The sequence below is a fragment of the Botryllus schlosseri genome, chromosome 10, assembly GCF_051294905.1.
Source record: "Botryllus schlosseri isolate E-star chromosome 10, Bs_hap1, whole genome shotgun sequence".
In the NCBI taxonomy this organism is placed as follows: Eukaryota; Metazoa; Chordata; class Ascidiacea; order Stolidobranchia; family Styelidae; genus Botryllus; species Botryllus schlosseri.
This window is the reverse complement of record NC_137245.1, coordinates 14412489-14433879: the sequence shown is the minus strand read 5'-3', so window position 1 is coordinate 14433879 and position 21391 is coordinate 14412489.

Genomic DNA, 21391 nt, shown 5'->3' with positions numbered 1-21391 from the left:
CTTAAATAGAAACATTTCATAGGTTTTCTAAACATGTAGATTATCATACATGCCTCCATTGTTTCTCTAAAGATTCAAATCACTCATATCTGATGATATTGCACATAGTGACCAACATTGTTTTCAATGTTCCAATGTCCTAAAGTTAGTATCAAGAGCAATTATCTCTAAAAATAGTTGAAACCTTTCCTCCAAGGTCACCCTTCTTTTCCAAAGCCACTCCTGTAAGTAATGAGGAATAAGTGATCTTGATACCCCATTCAGTCTTCTAATAGCAGCTTTAAAAAAATTCCAAGACACCTCGATTAATTGTGTATTTATGCCTTCTGTGGTGACAAATTCGCGATCATGATTTACTATTGAATGTTTATAATTCATTCCCAGGCTTTCCAACTTACGGTAACTGGCAAACGAATCAGTCCATATAGTAGATCCCTCTTTTACATGTTTCATAATTATTTTTGATAATATAGAGGTTTTTCTCCCTTCTTCAGGTACCAATTCTGCAAACATTTCTCGCGTTTTCATATCTATTCCAGCCAAAACCCAGCGTTGACGTATTATTCTTCCACGATTAAATTTTCTTTTGGCCACAAACGTCTCATCAATTTGAATTACATGTGATTTACCTTGTGATATTCCCCCTATTAGGGTACCTCTTCTGTCCATCTCCCCAGAGCATATCTTACGAAGTTTTTTGGTCCAATTTACCATTGTTCTCTTGCTGACGTGTGCTTCAAAAGCTATTTGTCGTTGAGATACGTCTATGGTCCAAAGATAAATCATCATTACAAGTTGGGTGAGTCTTATTTTACTTCCTTCAAATAGCGATCTTTTCCTTATGGACGTGGTAGTCCGGCACTTTGAAACCGGACACCTCCATCTATATCCATCCATAGTTCTTTCGCATTTTTCTTCATTCATCTGTTGTCCGCATTTAAAACATGTTGCCTTTTGAACAAGAAGTTGCCGTGATCGCAGAAACTTTATACATTTTCGTTCACTTGATATTATACCACGTCGAGCAAGATTGAATAGATTTCTTCTTTTTCTGGGTTCTTTAGTCTTCATATTTATTTAGAACTTTATTGTCTTTTCAAAAGTAGTTTCTGTATATACAAACATTGGAAAGTTAAATTTCATGCAGGTATTTTCAAAGCCATAAATTGACAATCGGCTTCTTTTATGGTTATTTCCTGCGTCTTCGCCCACGAGTAGATTTGAGCTTCCGGAAAGATTATCCACATTATGAGATCTCTTTCAGAGTCTCCTTTTTTTAGAAATTCCCGCATTTCAGGATTTACTCTTTTTAAAATTGTTACCCAGTTTATGCAGATTTCTGCAAAAGCCATTTGTATAGGTTTTTCAGGGTAAATGCTTCCTGTATAAATTTCTTCCCACTCATCTTCAACCAGATGTTTCCCAGGCCAATGATTATTACACGTAGTAAGACCATACTTTTGCTTCCAATATTGTAGCCGTGGATTTAATTCGTCGTACATTATGTCACATAAATGATCCGTTAATGTATATGTTGTTAACAGAAACTTCAGCGACTTTAATCCTTTGTCTATTAGTGTCTCTTTTTGGGGTGTCCATATCAAATGTTGTATTTCCGGATCATCACAACGCAATCCCAAACACATTTTGATACTTTATTATGTTATACTATACAAAATATATAAGATCAGTTACCTATTGCCATGTTACAATACTGCACCGAATTTCAATATTTATACTTAAGCATTTTACATTAGTCTAATAGTAACTAGCCAAACACTAGCGGCAAATGTACATTTTGAATGTATAGTCACGGGATTGGAAAAACTTTTCATTACATCATAATTTAATCTTGATTGTTTACGAACATAGGGTCTTTTGGTAGACGTTCCATTTAATTTTAAAACCTCCAAATATGGCAATTTTCTCCGTAGAGAATCACTCAGAAATTGAACATGATTATAACTAAGGTCAATAGTATGTAAATATTTGAACGATGTGTTGGAGGACAGAGAAAAATATTGCAAGTTATTATAATACAACGTTAATCTCTCTAAATTACACAAAGATTCAAGTATTGTCATATCAAATTCCACCAGTTTATTTTCATCCAAGTTTAAAGTTTCCAGTTTACTCAGTCCTTTAAACGCCCCTTCTTCTATAGCGCTTATTGCGTTTCTTGATAAGTCTAGTATTCTTAAACGACGTAAATGAATGAATGTTCCGTTCTTTAGTTTCTTTATGACATTGTTGTCCAAATATAGTCTTTTTAATTTTTCCATGCCTGCAAATTTTGATCCTTCTATTTCTGCCAGCAAATTACTGCTCAAGTACAAACTTTCCAGTTGGTGTAAGCCTGCAAAGCTTTCTTTTTCAATTCGTGTGATGTAGTTTCGTATCAAATTTATCTCCCTAAGCTTTTCGTTTTTGCAGAAGACTCCTCCTGGTATGGTTTGGATTTTATTCCACCCACAATGCAACACCTCTACGTCTTTATACTTTTCCAATTGTCCTTTGGTTATTTCCCGTAGGCAGCTGTCGTTGATGAATATCTTTACTGTGTTCCGGCAAGATTTTGCCAGGTATATCTTGTCAGGATCTGGAATCCTTGTATAACTCGAATGATCACACCAAAGTACCAAATTGCTTCCTTGCATGCATTCCGGGTATAACATAGTTCGTCTTTCATTCTTTGTACATTTCTTTTGTTCTATTGTTTCCGGATAAATAGCATAACACGTGCCCAGCCATAATACTAGTAGTTCCACTCGGTTCATTTTACTTATGAATTAGATAATTCACTTTGTTACTTTACTCCTTTGAAAAAGGTTTTTTGTAAGTCAAAATCTTATTTACATTCGTTGTCATTACTCATAATTGTTCCGGTATTATAGAGTCAATGTTCACACTTTCCCCTCCGTAGGGGTAAGGGTGTATTTCTATACGCCTTATCCTTTTTGTTCGCCAATGTATTGAACTTGAATAGCCTTTTATGCCCAAATTATTCTGACAATTCCATTGTTCCATATGCGGCGGATCTTTACAAATTTCTCTCTCCTGGTACACGTCCTTTGTTATATTAGTGTTTGTAAGTTTCATCACCATTCCTCTAATTAATTCATACAACATGACTCTTCTTCCCAAAGAGGTGTATTCCTTTGCTCTTATTTCAAATATCTCATCTACAACATGGTTGAATTGTTCAAGAATTTCTTCGGTTAATTCCTCATCTAGGGCTACCTCTTCTAGGCCATTGTCTGTTTGTTTAACCCAATCAACTCGGTCCGTAAGCAATTCCCATATTGTTTCTTTAAACTGGTATCTCTCATATTCGCTGTTATATTCTTTAAGATTCAATAGATCCAATTCGTCATATACATCGTACAAAAGACACCAATTTGTTGGATCGTAACCTTCAATATAATCAAAATCTAGCATTCTTTTTTTTCCTTTCTGCATCAAAATATACAGATTTTTTTCAAACAAAATAGAAATTTCGCACAATCTACCATTTTCATGTATACTCATATATACTCATGTATACTCCATACTCGTTAAGACATTTATCAATTCATTAATCACCCAATACTTATTAGGCAATAAATCTCTCCCCCCCACAAGGGATTTAATTATTTTGTAATTTTCTATTTTCTGGTTTTTATTTATATACTTTTTTTCTCATTAAGATTTTATCTCGTATATAGTTTTTATCCTTCGGTTTAGTTAATAATTTTATCAATTTTTATGATCTATAAACATAATCCGACATTTTATTTTTTTGAAGATTTTTTTAGTGGGGAAAGTTATACAACATATCAACTTAAACAATAATAAAAAGTGATATTACTCATCATCCCTGCCTTCCCTTTCATAAGAAATTTTTAGACACGAGTATCTTTGAATGACAAAAAATTTTCAAGGGTCATTAATACAGCGTTGTCCGTAACAAGTAATACACCACTATGTCTCATAGGGATTAATAGAAGAAGGGTGCCAAGAGACAGGAATGTGAGTAATCAGCGAAGTATTACTCTACAAAACTAATACATAATTAAGTATTGAATACAATACTAGAGGTTAAGTCCATTATTGCGCATGTTATGTACAGTACAATAAATATGTACATAATCGGAAAAATATTATAAAATCAGCAATAACATAAATAGCAGCAAATTGGTATGAGGCTCATACAAAGAGATTTGGCAGAGCGACAATTTTGGGCAAAATGAAAAATATTAGCTCACGTCAGCCTTTATACAATTTAATTCGATTAGCATTACATTTAAATAGTGAGCACACGAGGTGATTTGAGGTAGGATAGGTAGTCTGGGGCCATTACAGATTATTTTCAACACAAAATTGCAGCCGAAAACACGTACATAACATACAATATTATGGGAAATAGACATCGTACAGTTCCTCATAATTTACAATAACAAGTTCCTCTCGAATTTAAAAAGTTGTTGCAATAAAGATAGGTCGATCATGCATTCAAGTAATCAAGTTCTTATAATCCCCGGGTTGTTATTCTAGGGGAGGTGGTAGTGGGTACAATCCCAGCGATTGATCAATGTATCGAAATCTTTTAATAAAAAGGGAAACTGTATTAAAATCTGAGTATATATATAATAAAATACAGGTATATAGTTTTACTTTTGCTAGTCTCAAGTTTCCACCATAACCGGCTTTTATGCTTTTTCCCGTTAAGTTTGACTTTTGGTAGTGGTGCCGAATTGATAAGTTGTCCTAAACCACCACCAGTCAGCCCTAAATAATTCAGTTATCATGGCTTGTCTAATAGGCTAGCCCTAAAAGTCCAAATCAACCTATCCCATAACAAATATTACGTCTCTGACGTTTTTCCGAAGACAATTTCTAAATCAAACTAATAGTAGCTTATTTTCAAATCAGTCCATTTTACCACTAAAGGCAGCATGGGGTCCGTCTACACTGGGCCTCCGTAAAACTATCATTCGGGTTGGAGCCTCTAGTCTGTTTGGAAACCTACTGTCTCTACTGGTTGAAGACTCAATATTAAACAACGATGTAGTTTCCGAATTGGTATTTTTGACTATTTGTTTGGCACCCTCTTTTTTTAGCGAGTGTTCAAAGATTGATTCCGACACTTGGTCAACCAGAGGAATAAAAACACCTCCCACATAACCAAACGTACTCGTGGACCCGTATGTAAATCTCCACTGTTCTAGATTTCCCCCAAATAGGAATTCAAATTCTGCATCCATCCTGCACCTCGTAAAACAAAATGTTTGTATGTTTTTTGCCCCCTGATATTGTTGCAACAGGAGAGCTATGGCGGTTATTATCGCTTCCGGATATAGCACATAAAGTACTATATGTCCTTTATCTATTTCGGTGTTTTGATCTAGTCCTTTGTGCATACTACAAGCTTCTTTTAAATAGTCATGGCATAATGTCATAAGTTCCAAAATCTGCCCGGTATTCTTGAAATACGGTCTTACGTGTCTCATAAGGTAACATTGTGTACATTCACCATTCCCAACAGGGTGAAAAAGCTTTCCTATTTTTGTCCAGCCCTCCTTGTTGTACATACATTGTTGCCAATATTGCACTCTTGGATTGTCCCGCTCACAAGTGCCGAACAAGAGGCTCATCAAACGATCCCGAACCGGCGCAGTTTTTATGGTTTCCATTACCATCTGCTGCCTTTGAGTAAGAGTGAACTGCATTGCCCACTCGTAGACAACCTTGTGATCCGTATTAGGGTTGCACAATAGCCCGTAGCACATTCCTTTCTTTAACTAGTTCACTATTTATAATCTTAAAACAAGATAATCCCTCGTCATTCATAATATCCTTTAGGCACAAATTAATAAACTAGCTTTTATTCACCATATATTCACTCCATATAATTGATAATATTCACATCATTCCACTGAATATTTTTCATTATTCGTTAACGTGATGCGATGTTGTAGGTTGAGGCTGATTAAAGGATGATTGTTGCGAAAACATTATACTACCAAAAGATGCATAAGTTCCATTTGACGTGACATTGTTATTAGGCGGTGCATCATTGTTTGTAGTAGATGGTGTCAGAGAGGACGTCAAGGGAGTATTACTTGTCGATGTTGAAGAGCTTGCTCGTATCTCTGTATTCCGATTCTGTTTGTTTGAGGCAGTTTTTATTAGCAAATATGGTTTTACTTTTGCTACCTTGCGATTTCTCAAGTGTTTTCTACGATAGTCATTTCGCCATGGCCATTCTTTGACCTTTTCATTACTCGCTCTCATTCCTTCGAAGAAGATTTCTGCATAACGTCTAGTTCCATTTTTAATGTCCTCGAAAAAATTATTCCATCGTTGTAATCTTTCTGTCTTTTTTACCCCGCGAAGTTCCTCATACCATAGTTCGATATTTTCAATAGATAGCTCCCATAATTGCTCTTTAGTTATTGAGGCAGACATTCTTTAATTTACGACACCGCGTTATTTTTACACCTTAAAAAAGAATAATGTTTCTTTCAGCCGAGCTTATCGTATGATATCGTTAATGATATTTCAAACACTGAATTTTGCTAACTCTTTATTAATCCTATTTGGGGTTAATTATTCCTTTACCAGATAAAGAAGAGTGTAATCTCTGGCCACTTGTCAACCTATCAGTTCTCTATTTACTTAACTCAGGGCCGGCTAATCCGTGGCCTACGAGATAATTTCCGAGATTTCAAATTTCTAGAATGGATTGCGCTGATTGTTAACTTGCAAGGTTAATTAAAATTTATATTTGTTTTGCTGCAACACTTGAGATGTGATGACTAAAATATCTATTCCTGCGTTTTGGCAGAGACGTCAGCCTGTCACATAATGGTATATTTTTATACATTACAATAAATCAGAGTAGTTTACTCCAGATTCATCAAAAGTAAAATTTTCTACAAGCTCAACGCGACATTTTGTCCCTCAATTCCTTGTTTTTAATATTGCTGCCCTTTTTTTGTGATCATGGAAAACAGCCAATTTACCTAGATTGAGCCTAACTATACTCGCAATTACGGGGCAGAGTGCCGTTGAACATGTGTGACCTTGCGTTTGCGTTCGCAGTAGATACTGCTGACTATGAAACCTATGCACGTAGAGATTGACGCATGTTGGTCGCAGCTGCTTGCGTTACCTATATGTCCATGCGCTGAATAGCCTATTCCTCATAGACTTAGCCCAGCGATATGCGGTAAGCCCGCAACAGGGCCTAGTTACAATATCCTTGGCCTATGAATTTCTAAAGTTTTTTCGCATTTCACGAGGTAGTGGCCTGTACAGTATTTCGTTAATCGAATGCGTCCCTTAGGCTGAAAAAGGTTAACCAGCCTTGACTAAACCAAACCTTTATTTTGTATCACCTACCAACCTAATTGTTCTCTCTTTCTTAAAATCTGCTGAATAACCTATTATTATTCCATGGCTACACAAGAATTCTTTTTTTTTTTTTTTCAAACGAAAACACATTCGTCCACAATATGTAATTGTTTCACTATGAAGCACAGAACACATAACATATCTTGTAACAGTCGCAACATTGTCAATGCACATTTTAAGATTTTGCTGATCACACCAATTTGTACATTTTAATCATATAACTTTCCGATTCTACTCGTTACACCGGGGGCGCCAAAATATTCTATCAAGGCGTCTGAGAGTGGCCTCGTCAAGAGGTGGTAACTGTTCATGATCTGAGGATAGATCGGAATCGCTACTACTAACTCCAGAGTCAGTATCGGGTAGAGTATTCAGACTCTCATCCGAGTCTGTAAAATCACCGGACTCGGAATTCGGATAAGGTCCCGATTCATGATCTGAGTAAAAATAGGATTCCATATCATCATGTCCAGACTCAGTATCCGACGAGATACTTAAACTATCATCCGAGTCGGTTAGATCTAATTCCGAATCGGTACTATCTCCCCAAATCGAAGGGTTTCTTTCAAAATAGCTTTCCAATGTGGCCTCGTCAATTTGTTGATCATTTTCCACATTTTCATCTGCTTCAGGCGATGTTTGGCATGATTTGAGAATTTCATCTATATTTTTTAATACCACAATCCACCTCCCGGTCCAGATTTGTTCATCCAGAACAGAGGGCTCCATGGCCTCAGCACTTGTTATGGCCACAATTGTACTAACAAAGAGATGTATTGTAGTTGCTGAGCCCTATATATACCAAGTCTGTGGAAATGTAATAGGTCTATGTGTCATAAATTTTCCAAGTATACCACAGGAAGTTTTTATTCTTCTTCGTGAGTTAGCACCACAGTACGCAGTGATTATGATACTCGCCTTATTTTGATTCATCACTCTTTTTTTTACATATGTCTCACCAGGATATAACCATGATACCCATCATCCTAAACTCAATCTCGATGTTCATCTTTTATTGCTACATTATCCGTATTTGTGCCATGAGACCACGCTCAAAGCGAAAACTTTCTATCAATTATAATTAGGTGACTTAAAATTGTAGGTGATTGTACAAATTTTGTGTCCTGTTTCTTCATCTAGTACAGAGGTCTCAAACTCAAACGTGCTTGCGGGCCATTTTTCTAGATTAGACGACGCCGCGGGCCGCAGCATTGATAGAGGTATTCTATGTCTTTCCAAGTAGGCCTTATTTTGGCGGGAATGAATTTTTCTATTGAGAGTGAGTCGATCCAGCAGACTGACAGTAACCACACATCGCCAAAATATGATTTAGATCTGTATAAATTTTGGCCTGGCACGAAAAAAATCATCATATTTATAACTATTTAAAGAGAATTGTTGTTGTACTTGATATAAATTAACTATAAGATATAGACACCATATTAACGGACAAACGTATGATGCCATCATAAAAGTTATCACATTATAATTTTCAGCTACTATGAATATTTTGAATCCAACAGACCGATAATAGAGTCTGATCTGATTATTGTAATTCCTATCACGATTCGGGTATACTTATGAGAAGTAGGCTATTAATCTCATGGCCAAATATCTTCAAATATAGGAGCAGAAAAAAATATAAATATAATATAAATATATCAATGAATGTGTCCTAGTGATTGAAATGTCGGAACGCCGAACGTCCTATTGCTGTTACATCGTTGGGGCGTACCACTACAGTACTCGGTACCTTTAAGTGGCCTTAATAACATGATTTAGCGACCAAAGGTGTAACTAACAGAACGCCAATGTCATAACCATACTTGCTCAGTTAGCGAAATACCAAGCTGCGACCTTCTGATCTGTTACAAGTTCTTTTATTGTCAAACAATTGTACCAATTGGCCATTAAATACCAGATCTTGTGACGGAACATCTCCTACCTAACGCACTTATCTTTCGGGTTTAATATCAAATTATAGGGATCTATGCCTCAATTGATCAATTCATAGCCCTCCTTCAGTACCGTTATTACTATGTCCAACACTACATCCCTCAGTTCGTGCTCTCTTACCCCAACTTTAATTTTCTTAAATACATACATGGAGTATGGCTATGTTATTCAACTGTCGTATGGCCTGTATTCCATCTCTAATACCCCCTTAATGAAACTATTACTCATGCCTCCTTCAAATACTAAGTCACCAACCTACATTCTAAACTCGGTTTACTTCCTTATAATCATGAACCGCCGGTATATGAGATAGAGCCTCAATGCATGGCGCATGCCATTCTTTTTTTGTTAACAATTCCGAATTTGCGTAATAGATCACAATCAGATTTGGATGGACATGTTTGATCAATGTTAACGCGAAAATATTCCAAAAATTAGTCCTAATTTTTTGTTCGTGACTTTTGTGTGCATGCCCATTGAGAGAGTACTGACTAGATATGCGCTTACTACTTAGCTAATTAGTTACTGTATAATTCTAGATATTTAGCTGTCTTGATCTTTCAATTAATAAGCTACGTCATTCATACATCAACAATTCTTGTTCTTGGTCCGTTGCCAACATGAATACTGCGTAAAAGGCTGCGGGTTGTACCACAATTTCTCCCACGTTTGCTAATTCAATCTAACTTGAACATTACCTTAGGCGCTCATTCATTTACCAACCTTGATATTAAGGCTAAAAGCGACATAAACTAAGTGGTAGCAGGTCACGCGCCATTTTCCAAGCACGACTTTACGCCATTTTGATTACATAAATTCTTGCTTGGCTCAAACCAGTCGCGTGGTGGTGCCGACAACCCACTGATTCAATATCACGCCTTTACTTATTTTAATTTGTAAACTTATTTCCCAATTTGCATAGCTTTGCTACCAAATGCAACAATTCAAATTATCTTGTAATCATTCAAATTGGCAAGGTCTCGCCGACCATTCTTATTCATACTGGCCCTTTTCAGAAAATGCAAAACCCAACACGCGCTGCTTCATACTACACCACTGTGCATTGTTATGTAATTATACTCTAGGCTACTAGGTCACTATTGTTGATATATTATCAATAATTTATCTTTTCGCACCCAATCTGTCCCAAATAATTACTTCTGCAAACTACAATCCCAAAATGCAATTCTTGCTACCCTCAGAAGTCAATGACTTTCCTTAATTATCATATTTTTTGTTTGTTCTTTGATACTACAAACTTCGCACTATTGCTCACCACTAATAAACCAGCGTTTAAGCTGCTGAATTATCTACGATTCATGCGCCGTCTCCAATACGCAAAACTTACTTTTGTAAATGTAGACTCGCAACAATAGCTACTTTTAAATAAAATACCTGTGCTACATACATGCTAACGGCTATTATCGAAAACAAACATCTATCACAAGTTTCACTTAATGTTTTGTAATTTACCTACTTACTTGAGTGTTTTTAAATCTGGCCAAGTTTACTTTCATTTTTAAGACTACATAACTAGTTTAACCACCACTATCAATGGCACAAACCCGATACCTTGCTCTTAATTTCACTTGCTTGTAATTACCTGACATTTGAGGCGTAATATGAGAAAATAACATTCTCATCTATTTCAGCTTAGTGCTCCTAGATTAATTTAATCACAGGGTGACTAGCGCAAAAAATCCTATAACTGCCTCAAGCAATTGTTCCATCATTTCAAATATTTTGGAGCGACCGGCTGACGGAGGCAGCTATCATTACACAAATTACCATACCCGCACGACAATTTCTAGTGAGTTTTAATCATATTCAGACAATTAGAACACACTTGTAGCAGAAGAGATATTGTAGAGATCTCCAACGCACTAGTTTTGAAATGGACGTCCCCAATAGGGCACGAGCAAGCGCATTTTTTCTTGTTTAGTAATACAATACGCAAAAAGGTTTTGAAAACAGTGCGATCTATCAAAGTCGAGGTTTGTCATGGCTTACAGTAGATTTACAATTTTATAGCCCTTATGTGTTATAACATACACAATTGTTAGTAATCAATAATATTCGCCTCGCACTGCAGTGGGAGTTAGTCCATTTCAGGAAGTCATTCTATGCGGCTAGGCATTGCTCCACTGCATGTCTGGCGTCATATTGTTGCATCAGGTTTTAGCTAAGACGACCTGAGTTGTCCGCAAACGCACAATTTAGTTTTGGAATTATAGACCAGAGTTCTTCAAACGGGGTTACTGTGTAATATGAGATGTATCAAAGCTTGCAACATAGTGTAACCTTCTAACGGTATTTACAGGGATGTACCAAATCCGTAATACAATGAACTGAAGACCAGCTTTCGTAAATGTAGGTTTATGGTTCAGCGTGAGCTAGAACATAAGCGAGCGAGCAACATGGTATTATGTTATTTTAGTGTGATACTTTATACCCTTTGATTGAGATAGATATTTATTGGTTTTCAAAAATATAATTAATTTTTTAGGGACATACTGCTTCAGCACAGGCCTTTTGGGACAATACCTTGCACCCTTGTTGGGCTCAATTCCCTTCGAGTCACGAGTCATTCCAAGTCCTGGCAGACCTTTAATCGAGTCAAGCCAAGTCGAGTTACGAGAAAAATCACAATTTTGAGTCAAACCGAATTTCAGCATCTATATTGAATTAGCTGACAAATATGCAGATAACTATACATGCACCCTGATGCTGTATCAGTCACGCGCAAGTAAAATACGTGAACAATTGTAAAGCTAAATACTACAGTCAGACATTGTCGGCCAAAATATAGCAAGATACGCACCGCACAACGTAAATATTAAGTCGTCTAATGAGACAGAAAGATGTTGTTATTCACAATAGTCCTCTATAATTACCACGGCAGCGTCAGCCATGATCGTTTCATTCGCGGTTAATTTATTTATGACTTAACATAACAATTCAAGTATACGCAAGCTACAGTGATTTATTCGACACCGTTTATTTTGCGACTTGATATAGACTTGTAAATTCTGCTTCGAGACTCGAGTCAATACATATTTCCCAATCAACTCGAGTCATCCCAACACTGTTTCTTACCCTACATTAGTAATACGCAATGTGTCAGTCATAGTAAATAAAGAGCCGCAGTCAGCCAGGATTAACCTAGTCTTCATATCGAAATTGATCGGTTTTATTCAGACTATCTATTTATTAATCCAGTCTCACCTATGCATTTGAGACGCCAATAGAATGTGCAAAGCGGCCTACGATTTAAGGTTCTTGATCATTCTTGAAGCCTATACACCAAGATGAACTTTCACGCTTTGCAATGTAACTCTGATTGTCAGAATTGTTAAATACTGAATAGTGTTGTCGAGCATGTGTGAATGGGTTATTTTGTAAATAGCAACAATAATATTGGTCTTTTAAATTTCCATATCCAGTCGCCGCTCTTATAATCAGCGTTTGTGCTAGCCCCAGTTACAAAGGAACATCAGGTAATGTTCAGTATATAGGTCATCATTGTGTCAATTTAGAATATACTATGACTTGAGCTACCCTTGATTTTATTATATTCCTTTATTCTTCATATATACGAATGCGCATGACTAGAATTACCCCAAATAGCGTTCCATCTTGTCAGGCATTCCAGAGGGACCCGTTAGTTGGGGTGGCTCCCGTCACGCAAATTTAGATACCATGTCCATATTAGTAATGTTTTACTTAAAAAAACTTCGAGAACGGTTCAGTACAGGAAGCTATCTATACTACTCTTCCTTGTTATGGCAAACGCTCGTTATTGAATTATTTTACCGCAATGTTTAAATTTTAAGTCGTCGAGGCGAGTTGTAGTCACAAGTACAGCTAATTTCTGGCACTTAAAAGTTAGTGTTTCTCAACCGGGATAAACGTAATTTTTGGAAAATACCATAATTTGCAAGGAATATGTTTTTCCAATGGGATATATAGAGCTGTATCAGGCCTGGATTACCCTGAATCGGCGCCCAGCTATTGATAAGTTAGGTATATATACAATATTGTCTTCCAATGTAATACTGTATTCCACTTGGTTGCGATGTCACCAGTATTTCTAGTTGTCAGCCTAGCCCAATGGTCTAGTTAGATGTTATAAAGTCCATACTGTTTCATGTTGCATGTCATTTTATACGATAGATCAGATTTACCTATAGCTGCATTACCTGCCTATGTAAATAAATGCCATATTGTAGTGAATGTAGCAATTGACGTGACATAGCCATTCAGGGTCAAGACACCTTCCATACCATATATATTCAGACCGAGTGGTCATAGTGGTTAACCAATAAAACTTCCTGGAGTTAACTAGATACACCAATAATGCTGCATTGTTTAAATTTTAATAAATTAATAATCCATTTAAGCATACACACTCACCTTAGTTTATTTTTATAATTCGAAATAGAGGATTGAATAAATCACCATGATTCACGACAGCATTGGCTGTAAGCTTAAACTTCTTATGTTCATGTCACCATGTCGGATGGCTGCCCCATAAACAGCACTATCATGGAATGATTAGTTGCTCTCATGGATCACATAAATTTTACGTGATAAATCCAAACATATGCTATATACCACAATCTTTGTCTGCATTTGATTATTTGATGACTTGAAATTGGCTCACTAATTTTACTCCGAATTAAATTTAATTCATAAACCGTTATACCGAATCAATTCAGATATTAGCCAGTTGCTTGAGGCCAGTGACTCGAGAGACCATGGGTTTGTATATAGTATCCCCTAATACAACGATTATTGGCATTTCTTGTAATCTAAATGTTATTGTCAACCCTGTGCAGTGCACGGTACGATATGTGTGGCGGCTCTGATACTTAATAGGTTGGTGATTGTGCTATTGTCGATTGAAATTACCGCTTTTACAACAGTTACTCATCATCTAATACTGTTATATTTAAGTTATGTAAATAACAGCTACAATAGCATAACGCGTCGACGGCAGGCTGATACTATAAACCTTAAAATTCCAGATCCACTGTCATTATTTGCTTCGAATGATTGTATTTGCAAACGTCTTTAGCAGGAATTATCCATACTTCTTTTAGACACAGGTCTCATTATGAGTGAGTGAGTGTTTGGCGTGTCGTGATTCTATTTCGTGGTATATTCTACGCTTATATCCGTATATCATGCTATCCCACGCAATCCTTATCATCCTAACCGTGAAGCACAAGCGTTTATACTTTAGTAGCGCAAAATGAATCAACTTTTGACAATAGGTCAGGTCGAAGCAAGAGTCAGATTGTATTCCAAAATACGTGCTATTAGTAAAACTATTGATCACATACGCATGTATATTACTAAAAATCAATGTAATATCGTTTGTATTGTTAGTCACGTGATAAGGATAGATTTTAAGGACGTATTCTCTTTAGCGATGTGCTCCTTGTGTTGTTTTTGTCATTAAATTCTACTTGTATAGTAGCGTTGGAATCTAGTTACTTCCTCCGACACTGCGGCATAGCCCTGTCAAAAACTCACTTTAATTTTACGGACCAGTTATTAGCGTTCATATTGAATTAGAATCGAGTGTTTAGAATTTGTTTTGTATAGTAAGGATGTCAGTGTAGCGAGTGATTATAATATAAGTCTCATATCATAGCTATAAGTACCACGTTGATTTTCTCTCTCCCCGTTATAGAAAGGTGAGCATTAGTTAAAGTTTATATTATCGAAATTTTTCTAGGTGCCATGACAAGTAATAGTCTACACCTTGTAATAATAGCTTTCAACTTTTTAGTAACATTTGGTATAACTGATACATTCTCCACGCGATAATGTAAGATTGGCCGTCTGTACCGTGACGACCCAAGTTATATTCAGGTATGTTATCTTGCCATACCAAAACTTGTAGAGTGTCAACCAGTGCTGGTACAAAAACACGACCCTCGATTCACCAGTCACCTCCAGTTGACGCACATTCTAACTTGAATCAATTCCAAGTCAATCGACTCTCAATGCGACCCGAGTCAAGCCAAGCCACTCGTTCCCTGTAGGCTAACCGCTCCAGGTCAAACCACTCGAAAAAGTCGACCCGAGTCACCTCAACACTGGTGTCAACCTATATATGGATAGAAAAAAAAATTTTTTCTTTCCAACTGCTACCAGCACTCAACTCCCCTAACACCTTACAGTTTGGTGTGGAGTCAACTGATTTTTCCAGTCCTGCGCTCTGCGTTTTATCCAGTTTTGAGCGGAAGATCGTTAACGCGCATGCACCCCCCCATCACCACGAGCAGTGTGCTATTTTCGTAAAGTAGGGGTTGGCGTCCTTCCGATCATTCATCAAGCAAATTTTTGTCGCTATCCTTTGTACTCCAGCATGATTAAGCCCCCCATTACAGACAAATTTCACCCTTTTGCTACAGTTAAAGATTTCCTGTTCGTCAATTACCCACTGTAGCGCTTCCGTTCCCACCATTAATTGTGGCCTTATTGTGCAAGATTTTTGCAATGGCGTGATCAACCCATCAATTGGGGTCGTATTTTGCCGTTTTTGCTAAATTAAGTTTTTCCTATTCGTCAATATGTTATTGCAACATGTACGAAAATTACGCCATCCTGCTTCCATATTTACTTACTATTGCATTACTTAATCCTTCCAAATGTAATGCTTCCATATTTACTTACTATTGCAATACTTAATCCTTCCATATGTAATGCTTCCATATTTACTTACTATTGCATTACTTAATCCTTCCATATGTAATGCTTCCATATTTACTTACTATTGCATTACTTAATCCTTCCATATGTAATGCTTCCATATTTACTTACTATTGCATTACTTAATCCTGATTTGGCTTAGCAATACCATCCAAAATTTCGCAATTACGTATTTCGCAAGAATAGTCGTTGCATAAGCATCGTTAACACCGCGAATTTGCCTCGTACGTTCTTGAATCCCGCCTACTTTTAGGCTTCCATAGGCAAATACAGCATGATTTTTTTAAACTATGTTATTTCAACGAAATTAAATTTAGGTCTTTGGATAATTTCACACGAACTCTAAACCGCGCAAATGGACCGAACACACCACACAACAACACTCACTTATATCTTTACAAAAATTCAGTGATTATTCCACAATACCTATCTCAGTTTTTCGTGCAATGTTACTGCTGTAATATACGTCTTTCGATTATTCCGCCGAATAACATCCCTAAGATAAGTTTTTGCTGCGACCCTCCTGCATTTCGCATAACATAAATACATACATCCTACCATTACTGTTACGCTAACCGCAAAAATCAAGACATTATTGTTAAACGATTCTTCTAAATCCTTTCTATTGCTAATATCAACAAGAATTTTACCTGCTGCATAACTTTGTTCCATTTCTTGTAGTTTGTGCAGTCGTCCATAGAAGTCAAACGTAATTTGGTCCAGTCTGTCATATTTGGTCGTGGGTAAGGTATGCGGTATACTGAGTGTATCTTTTCCTTCTTCTTCGATAGAGGGTGTAATTGAAGAAAGTGCACTATTGGAAGTACCCTTCCAACTTCTGATCACATCATTGTTACTTACTGATGTGGGTTCGCTCTGATAGTCCCCTGATGAAAACATTGATGTTGATTTAATTCTTACCTGTAAGTCTTGTTCATTGTTTAAATTATCTGGTTCTGTATTAGAGCGGGACTTGCTGGTGGCGAAATATTGGTGCGTTTCGACTGTCGTTGCTACTTGGATTGTATCAAACAGCACATTGAAATGCGCTCTTGGCGATGTTGTGTCCATGAGTTGATTTGTGTGATGACGTAATTGAATATAAGACTCAGGTATCTGCGTAACCTGGGGTGTTTTTCTAATTGGCACGGATAAGGAGCCTAACATTTCATCATTTTTTGTGGGTATTTGATAGGTCATGGTATGCTTCGCGATTACTCCTCTCTCCATTGGTACACGCGTTGTTAACCCACTTTCAGAAAAGGTGACTCCTGTTGTAGCAATACCAATGCTTTTCTGAGTGTCCATCTCTGTTGATATAGCTATAGATGGTTCCACAGTTGTGAAAATATTAGCGGGACTCGTTCTGCGTCTTTCTTGATCACTAGCAGCTTTCACTGTAGTTAAGAACGTAGTAAGAGATGTAGTTGGTCTTGGGCCGGTGTTATCTTTGCGTGGGGAATGCACAGTAGTCAATATGGCTGGGAGCGGTGTCGATGAAGTCGTTCCGGAAATTACAATGGCCGATGTCAACCCTCCAGTATATGGTGTGATTGCAGCAGTGGATAATGTGGTCATAATACTATCTGTCGTAAGTGTAGACGTTCTTGGCGTGGAAATTGTTGTATCCATTGTTAACTCAACCGTATATTGAGTATTTTTAGTTGATGTTGGAGTTTCAATCATTGGTAACGCCATTGTAGTTTCAATAATATTTGGGGAATCTGTAGTGTGAGCTACTGGTATGGGCCTACGTTTTAACAAAACATCATATTCTCCGTCTTTGTCATAGTAATCGTAGTAGTAATTTCCAGAGTCTTGAAAGCTAGTATTATCGTCATAACTGGCATAGCTAAATCCTTCGTCATAACCTTCTATATAATCGTAGTTATAGTGGTTAGTATTGTATTGATTCGTCATTCTTACATTTTCCTCAGTAATTGTTATGGTTTTTTCCCGGGTCACAGTGGGTCCTGGAGTCGCTACAACAGAAGTGATATCATCCCTTATACCAGTCTCGCTACTAGGAGGCACCCCTCGAGTGATTCCTTCGTAACTTACAGTCCTTGTCGTTATTGGGTCCGCGTTACTTCGTGGCATTTCGGAGCTAGGAGGTACTTTTCGAGTGGTTCCTTCATAACTTACAACCTTCGTCGTTATTGAATCCGCGTTACTTCGTGGCATTTCAGAGTTAGTTCTGATTTTGTTATTGTCCTTATAGGCATAAGGCGTATACACCAATATTCCAGCACATATTGTGGCTGTGTAGGCCACACTAGGTCGAAATATCCGGATATCATGAAACTGCACCTCTATGAGCTTGCGTGTTGACATATAGCTCAGTAACTCTTCATTTATCTTACTAAGTTTCTGAGGTGTCAAGGCTGACCGTAGCGCCTGACTTAGAGACTCCATCTCTTTACCAGTTATGGACCTGTCCAATCTCCCCAGTTTTCTTCGCATTTTATATATGGGCAGGGACAACTGGCGTAAACGCCGTTTCATTACTTCTACGTAATACATTCCTAGGCGAGCTAGATAATAGTCCATATTCCTTGTATTTTGCCCATTGCTTTTAAATGATGCAGTCAGGATAAAGTCGCCTAATCTACCGGGTTGTTTACAATTGGGTAGACTCTTAGGCCATGCTTTGAGTGGAGATTCCTGACCTGCAGGTCTTGGAGATGCAATTTGTAAACGACCGTTGCCATGATCTGCATACACGGGTTGATTTGTATATGGATCATATAACACTTCCTTAAAGGCCAACGCCGTTTTTAAACTTCCAATTGAATTACGACAAACCTTCTTATTTTTTTTGCGTTCACATTCTATGCTGCCTTGCAATATAGTCGGAAAATTTCTCTTCCCCATTATCCGTTGAGTATCATTATTTAGATGTTCGCGAAGGGCGTAAATCCTCAATCTAAACCAAGTATGACCATCAAAGTTCGCTGGCCTCTCCCTGGGGCCTGTCTCATTTCGAGCCTTCAACCACACGATGTCGCGATGTAATTCGGGTAATTTGACTCCTGCTGGCCATTGACTGTAGGAGTAAGCTTCTTGCGTTCCCATTCCTGATCTTCCGATGCTATTATCTATTTCCATGATCACAAAGTCTCTGGACAGTATATTTACTGCCAGATCATCTGTGAAAAATGAGCATCCTAGGCATTGTATCTGATTAGCTTCTCCTTGCACACATACTTTAAATTCGGCTTTATTGACTCTCCATCCCCTGATATCCTCTGAACGCTGCTGGCACCTTGCTGTCACTGTTGCATATTGCGCCAAGATATTCATCACTGATATCTTGTACACCGTCAACAGCTGGTGTATAGTAACTTGTGGAGTAGCATTAGGAGAGATCATCCGAAGAATCGCCCTAGGCACAGCCATAGTGCCGCGTGCTTCCCTTCCAACCACATACTTCCATGTATGTATTAAACCAAAGTTATTCTTTCGACGATATGTTGTGGTTCTAGTCAAGGCTGCCAACGTAATATCGGGAGATATTCTTGATAGTTTCCGATTGCACCCGCATTCTCTCTCGTACTGTCTAACACTATTCCAATACCTCTTGTCAGACCCCGAGGGTGCAAATAACTTGTACAATTGATCTTGGCTAGCTCGTGTTGGACCAAATTCGGGCGTCTCTTCGTATATTGAAAAATTATTTTCCGTTTCACCTATTGGCCAACTCTCGTTTAATTTGAATAGTCGATTAAGGCGGATGTATCTAAGACTTTGATTCCGGAACGTTGTCCATCCTGTAAGATTAAATGCTAACCTCACACTCATAGCAGATAGGGGCAATAATTGGCCGTGAATTTGCAGATATCCTCGGTGTAGTGTTAAGGCTACTGCCAACACAATCCATAATTTAAGGTAACGATTCATATTATTATAAATTATTTAGTATATCTGTGGACTTATGAAAAAATTAAATTAATAACAGTAAAATCCTTTAAATACATATGCGTGCACTACATTTTTGTCGATTTGGTTGTTTTAACGGGGGTCGATACCGATGATATATACATTGTCAACTGAGTATTCGTGTTCCGCCGTTGTACCTTAGGTTTTAACTTAGGACAGCAAAGACTGCTATAACGACATAAACAAAACAAGATGATCCCGGCCCCCAATATCAAAATTACTGGAATCAGAACAGTCCCCAAGCCAGAAAAAATTCCGTTCACTCCCTTACTGAATATTCCTCCGACCGCACCTAGTCCTTCTTGTAGTAGATTTCCTGTACTCTCTCCTACTGATTTTATCAAGCTTTCGGCACCGTGTGTCATGTCTTCTATCGTTTGGCCCAAGTTTTCCATAAATTTTTCTCCTCCCACAAATTCGAAAGGCTTCACTGTAATATTCTCATATCGCCAATCAGAAATGTTCATGTACACACTCTTGTTCAGATCTTCTCTCCAGACTTGCAAACCCAAATCCACACTCTGTTGGGTTTGATCTATATTGATACGATTAGCACGTAGTTCCACTCCGATGTCATTCGTCTCATTGATGTAAGCGTCTCTATAGGCTGTTAATTGCTGAGCATGCTCTTTTATCCGTAACGTTCCTTGCCGGATTTTCGTGAGATATACCTTGCTGGAGTCAAATATTAACTTTCCAGTCAGATTAGCCAATTCGTCCAAAACCAATCGGTCGATGGCTAATTCGGCATCACTCATTTCCTTATAGTTTTGAAAAGAGGTCAAAGAAGCTGTTGCTTGTCGTATTATCATTTGTCGATTTCTTTCTATGTACTTTTCCATTAGTACAAGTCGTTTATCTGTCAGTGATGTCCTTACTTCCATGGCAGCGATCGTTTGATCCAGTTTCTGTTGTTGTGCTATTTGAAGTAGCGAGAGCTCGTTAATCTTTCTCCCTAGTGCAGTGGACCTCCGTGTGGCCTGTATCATTCTATTATTGATCTGCTGGCTAAGGTTCACCGTCTCTTCATGTAACTGGGAGGAAACTGTCGCAACGACGGCGATTGTGGATATCACGGCGAATACAAGACATATTAATCCAGACAGAAACCTTTTTCGTCTTCTACGCGTACCCCGTTTGGTACTATCACGCGATACTATCTCTCCCTTAATTTCTATGGGGCCTCCTGGGAAGCGTGGTCGGTTTAGCTCCGGATCAAAATGAACATGGTCCCAAAAGGCTGCCTTTAAAATGGGTCCACCCACCGGGTCACGACACAAATCCTGGTTATGTGATATTCTATTTTTACATGCTTCATCTGATGCAGTAAGAGAGGGGAAGTGTTTCCACATGGGCCTGGGAAAAGGTATCCATGTTG